Source organism: Otolemur garnettii, unplaced genomic scaffold (assembly GCF_000181295.1).
Source record: "Otolemur garnettii isolate 467f Iridium unplaced genomic scaffold, OtoGar3 scaffold00008, whole genome shotgun sequence".
NCBI classification, from domain to species: domain Eukaryota; kingdom Metazoa; phylum Chordata; class Mammalia; order Primates; family Galagidae; genus Otolemur; species Otolemur garnettii.
Genome location: NW_003852403.1, coordinates 32,424,412 through 32,444,865, shown reverse-complemented (window position 1 = coordinate 32,444,865; position 20,454 = coordinate 32,424,412). Strand labels below are relative to the sequence as shown.

The following is a 20,454-nucleotide window of genomic DNA, read 5'->3' as shown; positions in this document are numbered from 1 at the left end:
GTTTTCAATTTAAATTTTATTAGTATTATTTTGACAAAGAGAGGTAATGAATAAGTGTGGACAGTTTTAGATTTTTCTGGAGGTTGTTACACATAGGGAAATGAAAAGGGGAGAAAGTTTTTGCTGAATCCCTAAGCACTGAGGATTATGCTTAACTATTTTGCCTTATCATCTATTTAACATTCACGAAATTCTCTGGGTCCGATTTTACCCCCATTTCACCTTGGAGGAGCCTGAGATTCAGGGAGGTCAAACAGTATTCCAAAGGTCAGACACCCAGGGAGTTTCGGAATAGACTCTCCAGCCTACTTCTGTCCAGGGGAAGAAAAGCCCAGGGCTCTTTCTATAATTTATCTTTAAAGTGTCCAAAAATAGGCATTGTCACAGTTAATGAAAGATGACGAGATTATAATGAGGTCCCTTAGATGTTTAAATTGTGCTAATTTTAATTGTGACAATTTCAATAGATTTTGTTTGTTATAAAACCTGGAGGTGGGCTATAAAAATGATTCGTTCTTTCCTAATCTGTGTTCTGAGGAACACCGATCTTAAGAGATGTTTATAGGTGCTCTGTTGTAAATTAAGCTTAGAAAACAAAGCATTGCCTACTCTCTGAGATATTCCCGATGAATGAGAATCTTTGCCCACATGAAGCCCTCGGTACTTCTGAGTGTGACACAGCAGTTACACGCGTGGGCTCTGGAGTCACACACCCGACTGGGGAACCTGGCTCTGCCCCGTGATGTGGAACCTGATCGGTAACTTGTCTGTGGCTTGGTTTTCTCATTTAGAAAATGTTCAAACAGGGTTGTTCTAAGAATGCCATGAGATAAACGCATGGAAGGTGCTTAGAAGGACACTTAACAGTACAGTGTCATAAACGTCTCACTCACGTGGTAATAAAAACCGCCCTGACTTTTTTTGGTAACACCACTTCCTCAACTGACTTGCAATGGAGTCGCTTCTTCAAGGGAGCCCCATTTACTAACCTCCCCCCAATACAATGTAGCCGTGTAGGCAAGGTTGATGTGAAATGATGTGAAACCACCCTGGAACTAGCCCAAGTGAAAATAATAACTTTTAGTGTTTTCTTATCCATTATGCCGTTTTATATTGTTTTTTCATAACATTTCTTTTCCTTGCCAATTATCTTCTTTCTTCCCTTATATTTAATACACAATAAGTTGGAACAGTGAGAGGTAAGAATTGTCCAAAATGGGCCGTGTGACTCCAGAAAACCTCTCTCTCCTCCATGACCCTTGGAAGTCATTTGCCTCTTCTCTGTATTTAGCAGAGCAAAGCCTCATCGCTTTGACAACTAAGCAAATCCACTGTTACCTCCAGACCTATCCTCCCATCGCGTACTCCTCAGCACAGGCTAGAGAGAGGGTTTCAGACCAAACCAACACATTTTTATAAATAGAAGTGAGCAAAATATGTTTTGTAAAACACTAATTCTATACAGTGTGCAAATTGAGCTGTGCTCTTTGTATTTTTGGAGACACGCAACATACATGTGAAACGTCCTATAGTGAAGAAACTCCTTTAACTTGGAACTCATTTTCCTTGGATCTTACTTTGGTAATTATGATCAAAAGTCAAAGAGTTTAGGAGATTTCTGGTAGAAACAGGATATTCCTGATAAATGCCCCATTCGAATTTCTTTCCTTAGGTAAAATACCACTGCCTCCTGGCTGTGACTATTTTTTTGGAAGTAAAATGATAACCTGAAAAGATGTCCACTGCAGGACAGTTACCCAAACTGTGGAAGCAATCTCATAATGAGCTACTCCAAGATTAAGATTTAACACGCGCAAAGCCAGTTATTTTCCATAACTTTTTTTCTTTTCTTTTTCACTACATCAAAAATGAATAGCTGAGGGCATTCCTTTGGACAGCAGGATAATGACAGAGGAAATAATAAGCATTTACCAAGGCTTTTTTTTTTAATGGGGGTAATAGTACAAGAGATAATTGAATATCTGAAACCCAAAATATGATCCTTACAGAGAACTCAAAATCTACCAGTGATATTAATACTGTTTTTCATGCTAATTGCAATTTCGTTTCCCAATGTCCAAAGACCAGAGCAGGCAGGCAACCATGAGTCTCCCTGCTGTCCGATTAGAGCTCAAGAAACTTCTCAGAACCCCGCTGTTGAACCTGCAGGGGTTCATGTATAGAAATTTATTAAATTGTGGCAGCCATTCTGTTTTAAGATTGTAGGATTATTCCAATGTATTCTTTTGTTTTACGGTTATTTTATTAGTATAGAAACAAACTAGACAATTCCCTGGATTAGACTTGCAATAAAAGAGGGCAAAAGCTGTTCCCACGGCACTCACGCCGATACCATAATGCACAGTTTCTCAGAATAGAAATAGAAAAAGCAAGACACACACATCGTACCTGAGTAATTTCAGAGATCCCCACCCGGAAAAGGTTTCCTTGATTATGGCGAATTCAACGTGTCACTCTGGTTATGCTCTAATCATCATATCAAACTCCAAAGGTTCAGCGGCTTTAGGCTTGGTTTACAATTCCTGGGAGTTAAACTTTAACTCGCCCTGTCTCTCACATCCATGCAGCCCTTTGACCAGAGAATTGGGTCACTATAGCCCAGACAAAATCTAAAAAACTATCCTTGTCATTTGTTTATAAAATTAAAATAAATTTTACATTAAAAATCGTTGAGCTACCTACAATATTATTTTGAGGCTATTTTATTAAATTATAAAGTATATTAAGAAGTAGAACTCATTGTAATTTGGGTAACTAAACTTTATTTTAACCTTAGTTTCTATCTTTTTTGTTTCCTATTCCAACATGGTATTATGCCTAAGGTAATTTAGAAGAGTATTTCTTTGTTTTATGTTTTTTATATCACTTTTTGCAGGTCAAGTGTGCAGATAAATGATGGCTTACAAACTGGAAATACACAAGGCATTTATATAATAAAGTAGGTAGATTTAGGCCAGGCCACATTGGAGAGAACATACTTCTTTTATTTATTTATTTATATTAAATCATAGCTGTGTACATTAATGCAGTCATGGGGTACAGCGTGCTGGTTTTATATACCATTTGAAATATTTTCACCAAACTGGTTAACATAGCCTTCATGGCATTTTCTTAGTTATCGTGTTAAGACATTTATATTCTGCATTTAGAAAGATTCACATGTACCCTTGTAAGATGGACCATAGGTGTGGTCCCACCAATCACCCTCCCACCACCCATCCTGCCCTCTCCCCCATCGCCATATTCTTGGGCTATAATTGGGCTATAGCTTTCGTATGAAATCTATAAATTAGTTTCATAGTAGGGCTGTGTACATTGGATACTTTTTCTTCCATTCCTGAGATACTTTGCTAAGAAGAATATGTTCCAGCTCCATCCATGTAAACATGAAGGAGGCAAAGTCTCCATCTTTCCTTAAGGCTGCATAATATTCCATGGTGTACATATACCACAATTATTGATCCATTTGTGGGTCAATGGGCCCTTGGGCTTCCTGCATGATTTAGCAATTAATGTACTTTTTTCATACAAGCCGCTCATTCAGATTTGAAGAGGGAGCCAGCTTAGGGAAAGCACAGTACTTGGCCACACTCTGGGTGACCTCACAGCCTGTGCTTTCGTTCATGGTCTGACATCGCAGGGGGAATTGTGCTTGCAGAATAGAACAGTGGCATTTTGAAACTACATACTCTACATTCAAGCTGTCTGGTAAGAGCTTGAATGTATAGAATAAGTCACTAAAGGTGAGAAAGCCCCCTTTAAAAAAAGGAAGAAGAAACAAAAACTCTCCTAATTTTGAGTAAATTTTGGTTTAAAGGTTTTGCAAATGACAGGTTCCAAAACTAGAATGAAAGGATGCCCTTCACTTGGCTTCAGTTCTAGTAAGAGGAGTCTAATTTACTAGGAACCAACCATTCAGAAAACATTTTTATGTATCATACAACGGAAACTACGTCAATGAAGCACATCCACGAACAGGTAATAGAAGACATAAAAGATACGCTTCTGCCTGCAGTTCTCAGCTCTCACACACGAGGGAGCCCTGACTTACCCCGTGTTCTCAAGGCAAGGCACGACAGAGTTTAATGAAAGAACACTCCAGGAATAATTGTTGTACTCTGGAATTGTGCCCCTCCAGTTGGATGTAATGGAAACTTTCATACCCACCAGCTAGATAGCTAAATGAAGGATACCACCCTTTACCTTCTCCTTGGGAATGTGTCCCCTCACCAAGCAGGCTTACTGGGTTTCCTAGTGAAAGCTCAGTTTCTCTTATGTGGTTTCCAAATGGGTGTGGAATTCTTAACTTGAGTTTGCATGGTCTAACAGAAAAAGTTGATATTGTAAGACTGATAGTTCTGAAAAGGTTTTGTGTGGTAGGTGTTAGATGATGATAAATGGAGATACAGAAAGGAAAGCGAGGAATTTTAGGTATCTGCCAGAAATAGCAAAGCATGAATTATGTTAACTAGGGTCTCAGTCAGTTTAGGTTACTGTCATGAAGTACCATAGACTGTGTGACTTCAGCGACAAGCACTTGTTACCTACAGTTTTGGAGACTAGAAGTCCAAAATCAGGGTACAAGCAGTGTCCCCTTCCTGGTTATGTCCTCATGTGACCTCCCTTGGTACGTACACACACACACACACACACACACACACAGAATGATCTTGTCTCTTCCTTTTGAAAAACCATTATTAATGCCATCTTGAGGTCCCCCTCTCATGACCTAATCTTACCCTAATTACCTCCAAAAAGACCAATATCCAAATACCATCACACTGGAGATTAGGTTTCCACAAATGAACTTTAAGGAACACAAATATTCAGTCTATAGCAGCCAGTTATAAAAAATATATCAGCTTATTTGGTGGGTCCTCGCATTCAAAAAGACCATAGTCCCATTAAATGAAAATCTGACAATCCAGGTAGGACAACTCAGATAATTACTCCTGAAAGCCAGTGGTAGTAATGAATTTGGTGATATTATTAGGTTATTGGTTTTTATTTTCTAAACCACTGTGTTTCAGTGACATGGATATGTTGATCAGAAATAAAACTAATAATAGGTCAGCCTTCTGCTCAGGGACTTGAATCCTCCCTCCCCCCAGCAACAGCCTGTCACACTGAGACACAGAAGGCAACCGATCGAAATGAGATCAAATTTATAACCTTGATCTCGTCAGTCTGATCAAGGGAGCTAACTGTGCCCAGGATGGCAAGGCTTGCTTTTATTTTGTAAAACAAACCCTGTTTAGATAATGGCTGATAAACATTAATTTACTAATACAAAAACCTACTAAGGACCTTCTCTCTACTGTGTTGAATTAGAAAGGTATTTATTTAAAATGAGAGTTGAGCCCATAAGTAGGCCATGGAAGCATTAAAGTGGGTTGTATCCAACGTACTAAAAATAAAATAGAAAATATTAAGTGGATTGCAGCTGGAAAGGGTGAATATTGTTCATGAAAATTTTTCTTCAGTTCTATGTATGTCTGTGTACTGGTTATGACGTTAAATATACTTTTTATTGTAGACCACATTTTCAAAAGTTTGCAAAACCCTCCACTGATCTTTAGGGATTTAGTGGTTAACAGACCAGACAGAAAGCACACACATTAACAAACCCCCAGATGATTAGTTCCAGTCGTAATAGGTGTTAAGGAGAAGTAAAGGTTGCTCAAGAGAAGGTGAAACACAGGGGTCTAACCTGGTGTAGGGCTGGGCGGGAGTGGGGAGTGGTTGAGGAAAGGCTTCCGGAATACAGGATAGCTAAACTGAGACCTGTAGAACATGTGGGTGGGAGGTGGGCCTTCTAGTCCGCGGAAACAGCACCTGTGCATGCTCTCAGTTGGAGTGGGCTGGGCACGTTCAAATAACGAAAAGCCAGTTTCAGTGAGAAGCAAATAGGAAAATGAGAAGGACACGACTGGAGCAGGTGGCAGCGCTGAGGCCATGCCCAGGGTCCTGCAGGCACGGGCAGGTCACATGAGATGTTTGTGGATTTTCTGGGTGTAGTGAGGAGAAAAATTGCCAGGGTATAACATTCCTTCCCCTCTTTTGGGGGGGAGAAGCTGTCTTTGAATTATTAATATTTTGTTCATGTACATATTCAAATACTTTTGTGATTTGGACTTGAGCAAAGCAAAGCATCTTAGAGCGACCAGTCAGAGGGAAGGTGGCGGGTGATGGTGGCTATAATGAGGCTGGTGGCTGAGAATAGAGAAAAGTAGATGAGGTTCCCTGAAATGTAGAGGAAGGAAACCATCAAGCAGATCTGGGGACTGAGGGAACATGACATCTGAAGGGGGCCTTCAAAATTACTGGCTGCAGCAATTGTCTGGGTAGTGGTGCTATTTGCTGAGAAGGGAATATTCAAAAAGGGGAGAGGCTTATGAAGTGGGTTCTCCCAGGTCCACAGTAAATGCTCATTAAAGGGTAGCCATCATCAGTCATTCAGTGTGAATTATCTGGCATGTGGATTTACTATCAAACTACATTCAGGTAAAAATCATTGATTTTTGACATTAAGCTTAAAAAACAAAACCCAAAATGTAATCAAAGCCAAAGATTACCAGATTTAAGAAGCATCCCTCCCTGTAACCATCCTTCTCTTCATTGGTTTCACTTTCCTGGAATGCAACTTTCAGTTTTTGTGTATTTGGTGGGTGGGGATGCTTAATTAACTATAAGAGAGTATTCTAAAGAATGCAAAGGTCAGGTCAGATACATTGTGTCCATGAAAAGTCTTATTCTCTTCTTGACTATTGTGTATAAAGGACTCTGACCCAGGAGTCAGGACTTTGGGATCCCAGCCCAAACATTATTATGTATGAGCTACTTGACCTTGAGCAAGTTTTTGCACCTTGTCTGAGTCTCAGTGTCTTCCCCTTTCATGAGGAAAGTATCTACCTCTCTTATCTACCTCACTCATTACTGGGTGGGTCAAGCAAATTGGTATATGTAAAAATGACCCCCAAATAATAGAGTACTGTGTGATGCCAGAGCGTAATAATCACAGAGCAGATTAAAGCTACATCCTTTGAGATTGTATCAGTGCAACTTTTTGTTTCCATCTGTGAAATCAGGACTTCTAGGATCTAAGCCTGCTCTTTTGGATATTTATAATGTTTCAAACCTAAGTGCTCAATGCTATTCTCAATGCTTACAAGACTTTGGAAAATAGAATTTGATTCAGTGGGTTAGAATCCATCTGTTTTCAGTGTCATTTCCCAGGGTTTTAGGTTTTTGAAAATGTATTGGTTTTGTAACTAGAGCCATCTAGTGTTGAGTTGATTAAAACGTACACATACACACACACAACCCTACATTCCTTGCTTTGGGGGTTTAGGAAATTGCATTTGGTTCTGGCACATTTGAATGGTATTTTCATATAACAGTTGTAGGATTAAATGAGAACTTGAAATTTACATAAAGTCCAGGCTACATCTATGACCACGGCAGCAGGTGGGATGCTACTTTGGCTCTGTCCTTTAAACCTGGGCTAAATATCTCCCAATTCTCAATCCTTATTCCTTTTCACAGTCATTCCTGTGTTTGGTGAATGTTCTTGAAATTAAAGTTTTTAGATATGATCTTTTTAAAAAAAAGATATTAGTATTATTTAGCTCAATAAACTCAAAAGCAGAAATTGATTCTGTAAAAGGGTCATTTTAGAAAAAAAAATCAGTTAGCAAACCTGGCATTTTCCTTTAATAATATTAGAAAATACAGGCTGGGTGTGGTGGCTCACACCTGTAATCCTAGCATCTGGGAGGCCCAAGTGGGTAGATAGCCTGAGCTCAAGAGTTCGAGACCAGGCTGAACCAGAGCAAAACCTCGTCTCCAACAGTCAGGCATTGTAGTGGGCACCTGTAGTCCCAGCTACTTGGGAGGCTGAGGCGAGAGGATCGAGTGGGCCCAGGAGCTTGAGGTTGCTGTGAGCTGTGACACTGTGGCATTCTACTGAGGGCAACAAAGTGAGACTGTGTCTCAAAAAATAAAAATATAAAATAATTAGAAAATATAGATAATTGGGTCTTTGTGCTATGCTGTGTTCTCTTTGTTATAAAGGAAAAAATGCCCACAAAAAAATTTCACTAGCTTTTAGATGACTTCCTAAGGAGTTATCATGTATATTCCTAGACACATACAACCTAACAAACCTGAATAAAGAAGAATAAAAAATTTGAGTAAAAAATAAAAAGTAATAAGATAGAAGCAGTAGAAAGAGTTTCCCATCAAAGGAAAGTCCGGGTCCTATATTCCTAGACACATACAACCTAACAAACCTGAATAAAGAAGAATAAAAAATTTGAGTAAAAAATAAAAAGTAATAAGATAGAAGCAGTAGAAAGAGTTTCCCATCAAAGGAAAGTCCGGGTCCTATATTCCTAGACACATACAACCTAACAAACCTGAATAAAGAAGAATAAAAAATTTGAGTAAAAAATAAAAAGTAATAAGATAGAAGCAGTAGAAAGAGTTTCCCATCAAAGGAAAGTCCGGGTCCTGACAGTTTCACTGCTGAATTCTACCAAGCATTTAAAAAGAAACTAATACCAATCCTGATACCTAAACTATTCCAAAAAGTTGAAGATGAGGGAATTCTCCCAAACTCATTCTATGAGGCCTGCATTACTCTCATACCAAAACCAGACAAAGACACAACAATCCCCCCCCAAAACAAAACAAAATGAAAAATGATAGGCCGATATCACTGATGAACTTAGATGCAAATATGCTCAACAAAATACTAGCAAATAAACAAAATTCAACACACATTAAAAAGATTATTCATCATAATACAATAGGATTCATCCCAAGGATGAAAGTATGATTCAGCATATACAAATCAATGTAATACATCATATCAAAAGATTCAAAGATGAAAACTCTATGATCATTTCAATTAAGATGCTGTAAAAATGTTTGATAAAATTCAACATCCTTTCATGATAAAAACTCTCAATAAACTGGAAGAAATTTGCCTTAGGATGATTAAAGTCACATATGACAGATCCATAGCTCACAGCATATGGAATAGGGAATAATAAAGTTTTTCCTCTAAGATTTAGAACAAGACAAGGATGCCCACTGTTACCACAGTTATTAACATAAGTACTAGAAATTCTAGCTGTCTGATTTTCCTTTGATTGCCTGTGTTTGGGGTGTACTACTCAAGATGCCTTTGTGCAGACCAACATCTTAAAACATTTCTCCATCCTTTTATCGATTTTTTTTATTTTTTTTTGCTATGCAGAAGCTTTTTAGTTAAGTCCTATTTGTCTAATTTTGTTTTTGTTGCCTGTATTCTGAGGTCCTGGTCATAATTTTTTTGCCTAGACTAAGGTCCAAGAGAGTTTTCCTTAGACTTTTTTCTAGTGTATTTATGGTTTCAGGTCCATGTCTAATCTTTATTTTGAAATAATTTTTTTTAATATGGTGAGAGATAGGAGTCCAGTTTCATTCTTGTATATGTAGCTATCCAATTATTTCAGTACCATTTGTTGAAGAGAGTGTTATTTCCCCAACGTAAGTTCTTGTAAGCTTTGTTGCAGATCAGTTGTCTGAAAATATGTGGCTTTATTTCTGAGTTCTATATTCTGTTCCATTGATCTATGCATCTGTTTCTATACCAATGTCATGCTGTTTTGGTTAATATAGCCTTGTAATATAGTCAGGTAATGTGATGCCTCCAGCTTTGTTTTTTTTTCTTCAGGATTTTTTGGCTATTTGCATTCTTTTTTGGCTCCATATAAATAACATATCTCAAAATAATAAAGGCCATATATGACAAACCCATAGCTTACATCATATTGAACAAGGAAAAGTTGAAAACATTTCCTCTAAGAACTTGAGCAAGACAAGGAAAACCACTTTCACCACTTCTTATTCAACACAGTACTGGAAATCCTAGTCAGGGCAATCATGCAAGAGTAAGAAATAAAAGGAATGCCAATTAGAAAAGAGTAAATCAAGTTGTTCTCTTTGCTAATACTATGAAAATATTAATATTCAATTAATTAATTTTCTAAATATAACATTTAGAAAAACCTAAAGACTTTACTAACAAACTCTTACATATGATACATGAATTCAGTAAAGTTGCAGGATACAAAATCAATGTACAAAAATCAGTAGCAAATAAAGGTTTATCCAAGAATACAATCCCATCTCCAACAGCTAAAAAACAAAACAAACAAAACAAAAAGTAATCCCTAGGAAAAAATTTAACCACGAAGGTAAAAGATGTATATAAAGAGAACTATAAAGCACTGATGAAAGAAATTGAAGTGGATGCAAAAACATCCCATGTTCATGAATCATAAGAATTAATATCATTAAAATGACCACACTACTTAAAGCAATCTACAAATTCAATGCAATCCCCTTCAGTACCCTTTGCCATTAACTTCCCTTCCAGCAGTAAAACTCTGTGATTCTTTAATTCCAGGACCGTGACTCTACTAACTCTTTATAATGTGAACTTCTGTAGGGTAAGGAGGGCACTTATGGGGTTAAAGTTCTGAGGAAGTAGGAAGCTCAGAATAGACTTTCAAGTGGATCACCAAATCAGAAGGTCCAATCCATAGAGAGCTAAAAAGAAACCATGAGATTCGTAAAAGTCTTGAGTCTGGCCTTCTCCTTTCATAATTGAGGAAATTGACCTACACAGGGTTGGCCAAAGGTTCAGTTTGGAGAACATGAAGAACTGAGATAAGCCATCCCAAAGTGTCAATGCTGATCTTAGAACGTGTTGGTTTCAACCTAGATTTGAACTGGGAGGTCAGGACTGGAATGCACGGGAATGATATGGATGAGTAGTAACCTTGCTCAGTGGCTGCCTAGAGGGAAAGTGCGGTGGCTAAGCTTTTGGGCTCTCAAGTTAGATTTCCTGTGTCTTTAATTTCTAGCTCTCTTACTCACTACCTGTGAAATCTTGGTAAAGTCATTTAAATTCTTGAGCCTTCGTTTCCTTCTCTCTAAAATAAGGTATTTTGATGATTAATTAATACAATCCTATGAATCACTTAGCCCATTCAGCAGCACGGAGTAAGTACTCAATGAATGTTGGCTATAGGTCATCAAAGTAGAACATGAGTTCCAATGATATGATGAATTTATTATCCAGAAAGATTTATTAATAAGGGGGAAAGGGAAGAGTTCCTTTATGTTATTATTTGATAGAAATATAAAAGAGAGAGTTAAAGGGCTTACAGTACATTGAGTTTGTGTCTAAAACAAAAAACGTGTAGTTGGTGCTCAGGAGAGCACGATTATGTCTGAATCCTGCAGTGAGAGAATTGGAGAGGAAGGCAGCCCACAGTTTAAAATGCATCTCAGGTTGTGTTTGTTTTGGCCAACCAAGATATTTCTGGATTTTGTTGCTGGAAATATTTTGGCCTGTTCACACAGATTACTTCTAACCCATTAACTTCACACAATAGAGAACCACTGAAAATGGAACAACCAAACTTTAAACCCGCAGCCAATTCTGTTCACTCAGTTGGAAAACGAGGTCTGTGTTAATGGGAGATAATGTGGACTGTTTGCTGCAAAAGAGACATTCAGCCAAAGCACCAATTAAAGTCACACTTAATTCAGCAAGACCTACTTCATGGAGTTCCACTGAGTTTAAGCATCTGACTATTGACTTTATGCCAGAGGAGTTGTTTTATGGTTTACTTTTTTGTTTTTATTAATTTTATCAGAGAAGTAGATTGACATTTTTACCATTCTCTAAACTTTTTTTGTTGTTAAATCCATATTTTGTTTTAATTTTTAATTATTTTTTTAATCTTATTTAATTTTTTAGAGACAGAGTCTCACTCTGTTGCCCAGGCTAGAGTGCAATGGCTATTCCTAGGTGCATCTAGCAATAGCTCACAACAGCCTCGAACTTTGCTCTCAAGCCAGCTTTCTGCCTCAGGCTCCTGATTTCTGTAAACTTTGTGCTCTTATATAGCTGTGGCTAGAAAGGCTTTTAAAAATGATTTTATCTCAATTGGGCTATGTTCTCTGTGTCATACACAATTAACAAGGTGTGCTAGGTAGTTTTGAAAAAGCAGGAGACAGAAAGACTTAATATGAGATCTGGTAAGTCTGCCCACATAATTTCTGAACCTTAGTTTCCTCATCTGTAAAATGGGTTTTCCATAACTTTCTTTGGAAGAACTATGAAGAATGAGATGCAGACTCTATATAAAGGCTTACCACTGGGCTGAGCATATAAACATTTAATGCGAGCTAGTTCCCTTCATAGGCTGAAGGGCAAGTGGCAGTGTCGGGGGGGGGGGGAAACTCACCCTTTTGGACCTTATTCTTTCTTCCAGGCAATGGCCCTTCGTTAGGCTAACTCAATGAGTAATGTAGATCTCTGGAGAAGGAGGCAGAGATTTTTAAAAAAGAAATAAACGCCCCCCCCCAATCTAACAAAGGTTATCAGAATAAAAGCATTACCTGCTCATTTTTAATTTTACTCACATTTAGCTCCATCAGGACTGACTCAGGAAATCCATTTCTATACCTACAAATACAAAAGTCAAGTCTAGAAGTTGCTTGCTTTACTACCTCTATTTGCCTCTTTTTAGGAGAACTTTCCTTCTTCTTTTTTTTTTCTTTTCTTTGAAAGAATGTTTATTAAAGTTTAAGCCAAGCACATTCCAGAATTTTTATAAATGTTTTATTGAAATAAACTATATATGATCCAGTCATCCCACTTCTGGGTATATATCCAATGAAATTGAATTACGATCTTGAGGAGATGACTACACTGCAGATTATTCACAATAAGTAGCATATGGAAATGACATGAATGCGTAGATGAACTGTGAAAGAGTGTGTAGTATATATGTGTAGTATAATATTATTCAGTTTTTATAAAGGAAATCCTACCTCTTCTGATAACATTGATGAAACTGGAAAACATTACACTAAGTCAGCGGTTCTCAGCCTGTGGGTCACGACCCACAGGAACTATATTAAAGGGCCACAGTGTTAGGAAGGTTGAGAACCACTGTACCAAGTGAAATAAGCCAGTCACGAAAGTGTACAAATACTGTATAATTCCACTTATACGAAGCATCTAAAATCATCAAACTCTTAGAAGCCGAGAATAGAATGGTGGTTCCCAGGGGATGGGAGAGGGAGAAATGAGAAGTTATAAATGACTGAGTGTAAGGTTCAGTTGTACAAGATAAATAAGTATTAGAGATGTCCTATACCACACAGTGCCCACAGTTACTAATATAGTATTGGAGGGTGGTGCCTGCGGCTCAAGGAGTAGGGCGCCAGCCCCATATACTGGAGGTGGTGGGTTCAAACCTGACCCTGGCCCCAGCCCAAAAACTGCAAAAAAAAAAAAAAAAATAGTACTGGGTACTTAACCTTAGAGCTACCTTCTGAGATTTTTAAGTGCTCTTGCCACCAAAACTAAAAACTAAAAAAAAAAAAAAAAACAAAAACATACAAAGGTACACAAGAAAACCTCTGGAAGTGGTGGGTATATTTATCACCTTGATTGCAGCGATATTATCATGGGTGTATGAATAAGTCCAGACTCATCAAATTGTGTACATTAAACATGTGCAATTTTTGGTACATAAATTATACCCTAATAATTTTCAGTTGCCATTTTTAAATATGGACAAAGTTAGAAAATACTTTCCTGGAGAAAATAATGTACAAAGTATTTCTGACTTCTTATTTGTTAGAATACTCCGAAACTCCAGTATAGTAGAACCTCTGTAAGTTGACCACCAAGGGAGTATAACAAAGTGGACAACATACAGAAGTGGTCAACATGAGGAACTTCTGTTGGTGTTTTTCTGGTCTATAAAAATTAGGTCAACTTAAGGAGAGGGTCAATGTAGTGAGGTGGTCAACTCTGGAGGTTCTGCTGTATTTCTATTGTATCATAAATGGCATCAACATTTCAGGGAATCAAAGTTGGGTTGAGGGTATATTATTGTAGTACATAACAAAATTAAACACTGCTCTCTGGAAAGGCATTTGCCTAAAGTTAATTGGTATCAGCTTCATAATCTTGGACCTGGGGAAGAGGACAGTTTTGGGGTATGAAATAAAAGATGGAATCTATTCTATATCCTGGGTTTATTTTATCATCTGTTTTATTTCTGGGAAAAGAATCCAGAAGACACTAAGTATCCGTAATTTACAGATACAGAGAAGCAAATTTTCTTTTTTTAGAGACAGGATGAATTCCTAAATTGTGGACAAGATGGCCAGCAGTGTCCAATTTCCTTATCCAGGGGACAGGTACTTGGACTTTCTGGGGCTGGGATGAAAGATTACATTGTTCACCCCCCACTGCTATGTGAGGAGTTTGAGGATGGGTGAATATATTGGTGGTGCCCAGGTGAGAGCTTGAGGCATGTGTCCAAACTTATCAGAGCAAGAAAGTCTGGGACTGGAAACAAAGGGGTCAGAAATCTTTGGAAAATAAGAGCAAAGGTTTCACAGGTGACCAGAGAGGGGCTGTGGCTGAAGTCCACCTGGCTTTTCATTGAAGGCAAATAGCAGAGTAATTAACAGCACAACATCTGGCACTAGAGAGATGTGGGTCTCTGCCATTGATAATAGCTCTGTGACCCTCATCTAATTATATAATCACCAACCTCAATTTCCTCATCCATAAAATAAGGATAATAATCATCCTCCTCTACTGTGTTTATTTTTTTCTTACTTATCCCAGTCATTACCTATTTTATTTCATCAGGCCATGTTGCAAACCCTGTACTTTGAGAAGAATGGTCTAGAAAAAGTACTGAATCCACTATAGGGATGAGTCTGGGGAATTGTGCTTTCAAAAAATCTTCCCAGGGATTATGATGCGTATCGAAGTCAAAAAATTACTGAGAATAGTGAGACAGAAAAAGTACATTTTAGGAACCATGGAGGGACCTACAGAGCTGAACTCAAGGGAGCATCAGTTGACAGAGGATAAGATTAGTGTCTGATAATGCTTACTCGGAGTTCTGGGATCCTCCATGGTACATGTTCATGTAGATCAAGGGAAAACAATACCTGTACACTGATTCCAACCGCGCTAAACTCCATGCTGCTTAAAATGAGAAATTATATATCCCATTCCACTTAGCACATACACACTCTGGTCACCTTCATTACCTCTGAATCGATCGGCAGACACTGTGCACACACTGATGAGTTTTCTGGTACCTCCTATTGCTCTCATAAAGAACCAACATGTCTAACAAGCGAAATTTGCCTCTATGGCGAAGTGATAGACCTGTTATTAAAGATCATAAGAAAACAGTAACCAGTGTGGGTTTAGAATTTCATAAGATTTTGATTCTCTCATATTTCTAAATTTGTGGGCAAGGTTATATTTAGACTATAATATCAGCAGCTTAATGTTAACTCCTAAAGATGGGAAGAGAACAAATTAGGTAGTATTTTTTAGGTCTTTGGCCGTAGGCCACTGCTACATACTATTTTTACATGACTTTAACAATGGAAAGAACAGTCATTAAACCTGCATAGCTTGGCAGAGCTGGAATCCCATGAATAGAATCCAAATTCAAATTGTACTTCAGGTGATGTGGAAATAGTTTATTTATTCACCCTATAAGTATTGCATTAACTGATTACACAGTATATCCGTCACATCCCTGCAACTTCTTCAAGCAGATTCAAGAAGTATTTGAGGATCTGCTCAGTGAGAGGCCCCTTGCTCGGCACTGGGTAGAATATGGAGGTGGAAGATGTGAGGGCCGACTTCCAGGTGTCTGCAGCCCCACGAAGAGGGAAAGCCCCTGGGTCACTCACACAGGCCTAAAGGGATATGTCCTGCTAGACGTGCCAAGGGTAGGCCATGAAATTCTAGGGAAGTGGAGATTTCACCAGCAAGAATTAAAATTTGATTTAGAAATTCAGCATCATCCTGAGGATAAAATACTCATTCAGTTGGACTCTGCTGTCACAAAGGTTTATGCTCCATTCAGGTGCTGATCTACATCCGTGGATTTTGAAGCATATATAATTTAGGGAGAAAAAAATACCCATGGGCCCATCCACATGAGTAACCCCGAAACTTGAGCTTCATTAGTTTTGTTGTAAATCTTTCTCCAACTAGAGTGAGCATGTATAATTCAGCACCGTTTTTCGAAGCAAAAGTTTGGACTAATCAAATTGTTAGTAGAGAACTGTTTATATTTTATATAATGTGTATATATAATACATTATGCTGCTGCTAAGAGAGATGAGAGAGATCTATCTATATGTACTGATTGGAACAGTGTGTAAGACGTCAAGTGACAAAGCCAAGAACAGGAAGGTCTATAAAGTGTGCTACCATTCATTCAAAAGGGGACATACCTAGTCAGAGATAGGCTCACAGATGCAGTGGGCCACTGAAACCAGGAGCATTGTCACCTCCAGGAAAGTTGAGGGGGGCAGCAGTGGTGATAGGAGACTTACCTTTCTACCCTTTTGTATTGTTTGAATATTTACCACATGTACTTAGGACATTGAAAAAAAAAAGGCAGCAATCACAAGCAACTGTAGAATATTTGAGTCTGGTCTTGAAAGAAAACAGTGTAAACAACGGTTTGGCTCTTGCCTGGGGTAAAGTAGGGTTGGAATATTGAGAAGCTCTGGAGGTGTTGGGGAGCCACTGAGCAGAGGAGTCACCTGGCAGTGGCTGTGTTTTGAGAATACTCATTTGTATCACTGGTGGGGTGCTGTGGAGTCTGTGACTGTGGAACACCAGGCGAAACACAAACAGGATTGGGTGGTGTTATGCACAGGAGAACAGAGGCAACGAGATAGGCCTGGGAGAGATTGCGGAGACAGACCCGGAGAAGTCTGGGACCTCATTAGGCATGGTGGGAAGCTGCGTAGAAAAGGGTCACAGGAGCCTCTGAAGAAATAAGACTATTTCAGTTAGGGAAAGTATACCCAGGTCTGTGCTCTAAGTTGTTTTTTCTCTGGTAGTTGATGACATGTGTAAACTGTCTTACAAAATTCTATTGATTTGGGAAGGCTCCTGTTGCCATTGTCCTGTTAAACCTGCTTCTTCTCAATGTCTCAGGGAAGGATAAACCTTCTCAAAGACCTGGGCTTTAGTGAGAAATCATGGGGGCTTTACCAGAAGTTATTCCCAGCTCTTATCTCCGGAAAATATGGAGTGGAGCAGAAACCTCGTGGGATCACAAGAGAATAAACAGGTTCTTTGCCCTTCCCCTCCTCTTTCCCCTCAACTCCTGGTCCATGCTTTCCGGGGCCCATTGCCACCTTCTCTACTCCTACAATACAGGGGTTCACCTCCATTCTGGTACCTATCATATCATCTTGAAAATGTTTCCTTGTTTTTCTTCTACGAGATTGTATGTTCTTTGAGGCCAAGAGCTGTGTTTTATTTTTAAATTTCCCATTCTAGAATCCTAGGCATTACATAACCTCACCAAAAAGCTCCTGAATCCCGAGGGGCTGAAATGGCATTGGGGTGGTCTTATTCTCAATATCAGTACAAAGTGTAAAGCTATGACATTTCAAATGTTTTAAAGGGAATTGGGTTAGTTCAATGATTTTCTGATTTCTCTTTGGCCTTTTGTGTCCTCAGCAGACAGGTGGTAGGTGTACATGAGATTGTTCATGGAGGTGAATCTTTTCTCCCTTGCTTGGCTCTCTCTCAGTTTCAGCAGCTGTCTGGTGGTATGTGAGATTGTTCATGGAGGTGAATCTTATTTCCTTTGCTTGGGTCTCTCTCAGTTTCCCTTTGCTCCCATACAATTAGGTCATTACCCACTTCTAACGATAATTTAGTTCTACAGACCCTGTCTGTAAAATTCAGTTATGAAAAGCAGAATAGGCTAAACCCAAGTTTCACACAAAAATAATTCACAGAGCATTGGGCTTACATTAACTGCCTATACCAGAGATGTGAAAACAGGTCAGTGACAAATTTAGGTCCTGATTTAATCAGGTAGTCTGGAAGGCAGCCAGCGTGTCAGGACAGCGCAGATAGAGGGTAGTGCATGCCTCTCCCTGCCTCCCATCTACTTGCAGGTAGGCTCGTAGCCTCCATTCCTCAGCAAGGGCTGCTCGGTACCTGAGTGCTTTACAAAGTGCTTCAAAATTTATTCTAATCAGGCTGCAGGTGGGCAATCACTTCTAGGATTTATTTTCCTCATCTGTTTATCTTCAGATTCTTTTATGCTGTGATTTAAAAAATGTGTAATCTAGTGCTTATCAAAGTTTCATGTGCAGAAGAATCATCTGAGGAAGTTGCTAAACACAAGATATCAGGGTCCCGTGCTTAGGACAGGTCCAAACTGGTAGATTTAGAGTAAGACCTGAGAATTTGCATTTCTAATCAGACCCGAGGTGATGTCCATGGTAGTGGGCCACACTTTGAATAGTGCTGGCAAAATCTTCAGGCTAGCAGTTCTCAAACCTGGTGATGAAACAGGGTCATGTACTTGTCTAAAATACAACTTCTTTGGTTCCGTTTCTGGAGACTGTGATTCTATATCCCTGGAAGGAACCTGGGAATCTTTTGAAAACCCCATGAAATCCTTTGTTGATGTTTATATCTTCCATTGCATTGTTTTGTTTTTTGATAATTTTGGAGTTACAGAAATGGTACCAAAATAGTACAAGAAGTTTACATGCGTCCCTCTTCATCCATCCTCCTCTGATGCTAACATGTCATATAACCATAATGCAATTCTTAAAACTGGAAACCAACTTTGGTACAATACTGTTATTGAAACTGCCCACTCTTTAGAAAGTTCTGATATGACCATATTGGCCCCTGATGCTGCCCAAATCCTAATCCCCAGAGCCTATACAATGTCAATTTGTATGGCAAAATATTTTTGTCGAGGTAACTAAATTAGGGATCATGAGCTGGGGACACTCATGATCCTTCTTTTAACTGTTCTAAATCATCCAGGTGACCTGATACAATCACACTGGTCCTTATAATCATAAGGGGCACAGAAAGAGTCAGAATTAGAGAAGAAGCAAAGCGATGATGGGGGCTGAGGGAGAAAAGGCATTGCGATGCCTCTATCAGCCAGGAAATGTTGACAGCTCCAAGAAGCTGGCTAGAAAAGGCAAAGAAACCAGTTCTGTCCTGGAGCCTCCTCTGGAAGGGACCAGCCCTACCCCAGCACTTTGATCTTAGTTCTGGAAGGTTCATGGTGGACTTATGGCCTCCTGAACTGTAAGAGAATAAACTTGTATCCTTTTAAGCCACTAAATATATGTCATTTGTTACAGCAACAGTAGGAAACTACTCTGCAATATATGGGCAGAGTTCACAATTACCGAGACTCAGCTCCTTTGTTGAGGGAGTTAAGATAAGATGGGTAGTACAGAGTGATGGGATTCATGGTGACATACACCTAGGTCACTACGAAGGTTTTAAGGCAGGCTGTGTCATGATCCATTATTTTACTTCCAAGAAACACAGTCAACAGTGTCCCCTCTGATTTATGTGTGTAAGTTTCAACTTGCTCAGCTTATCGGTGTTTCTGGGAGGCTTCATTTGTTTCCCATTGTGTGGATTTTACATTTCTTGATTTTGTGTAGCTTGAATTTTTTGTAATGACCCATAGTATGGGTTCAGGAGAGAGTATTTTGGTTACCAAAGACAAAAAAAAAAAAAAAATAGCAAATATTAAGAGAGCTGTGTGTTTGCCTGATTGCTGGAGTGGTGCTTTCTGAGACAGTATGTCATCTTAATTGGGTAAGATTGGCAAAGATAACTGCCCTGGGAGGGTTGGTCCTGTGTTGCTCTGTCTTTCCTTGGCCTCTTAAGAGACTACGCCTTCCTATAAAGGAAGTGGTGTGATTTTTGAGGCCTTCCAGCTGCTCGGTTCTATTGTTTACGCCTTCCTTATCTTCACTGAGAATAAAGTTACGTTTATTTAACACACACACGTACCACTGAGCTTTGCATTGGTTTGGTCTGCCTTTTTATTTTGAATTAGGGTTTTAAAAACAGGGTTTCCTTTTGGACTCATTACCTTTTTGATCTCTATTTGTGACTCTGTTTTCCTTTTCACTATTCATTTTAATCTAATCTTTACATTTCCCATCACCTTTTATCTATTTGAATCTCATTTCTTTCTCTATATCTTGAACTGTCCCCATTCCTACTTTCTTTTTAATGATAATCTTTTTTGCGCTTATTTTATTCATTGTATTCTTTTCCCCAACCATGTTAGCCTGCAGTGAATGTGTTATCTTTGTTTTGATATGGTTCTTGTTTATGTTTTCCTTTGACTCTATTTATTTTACTTTTGTAACTTGTTTTTATCATTGTAGCAGGAAATCTGGGCTTTGGTGGATAGGCGAGCAATTCCACCATAAAAGGACAGATTGTGAGCCTCTTTCTCTCCAGCCAACTCTGTAGGTCTCACTCTCAATAAACGTCATGTT

The 20,454-nt window shown here is 38.8% G+C and overlaps 1 protein-coding gene across 4 annotated transcripts in view; it reads right to left on the bottom strand.

Annotated features, from left to right (window-relative positions):
* Positions 1–2,501, bottom strand: part of A1CF (APOBEC1 complementation factor) — a 75,048-nt gene extending 72,547 nt beyond the window's left edge. For all 4 annotated transcript variants that reach the window (XM_012801425.1, XM_012801427.1, XM_003783670.2 and 1 more), the window contains exon 1: positions 2,410–2,501. The gene's annotated coding sequence lies outside the window, so the exon portion shown is untranslated. The remainder of the gene's footprint in view (positions 1–2,409) is intronic.
* Between the last annotated feature and the right edge of the window lie 17,953 nt (positions 2,502–20,454).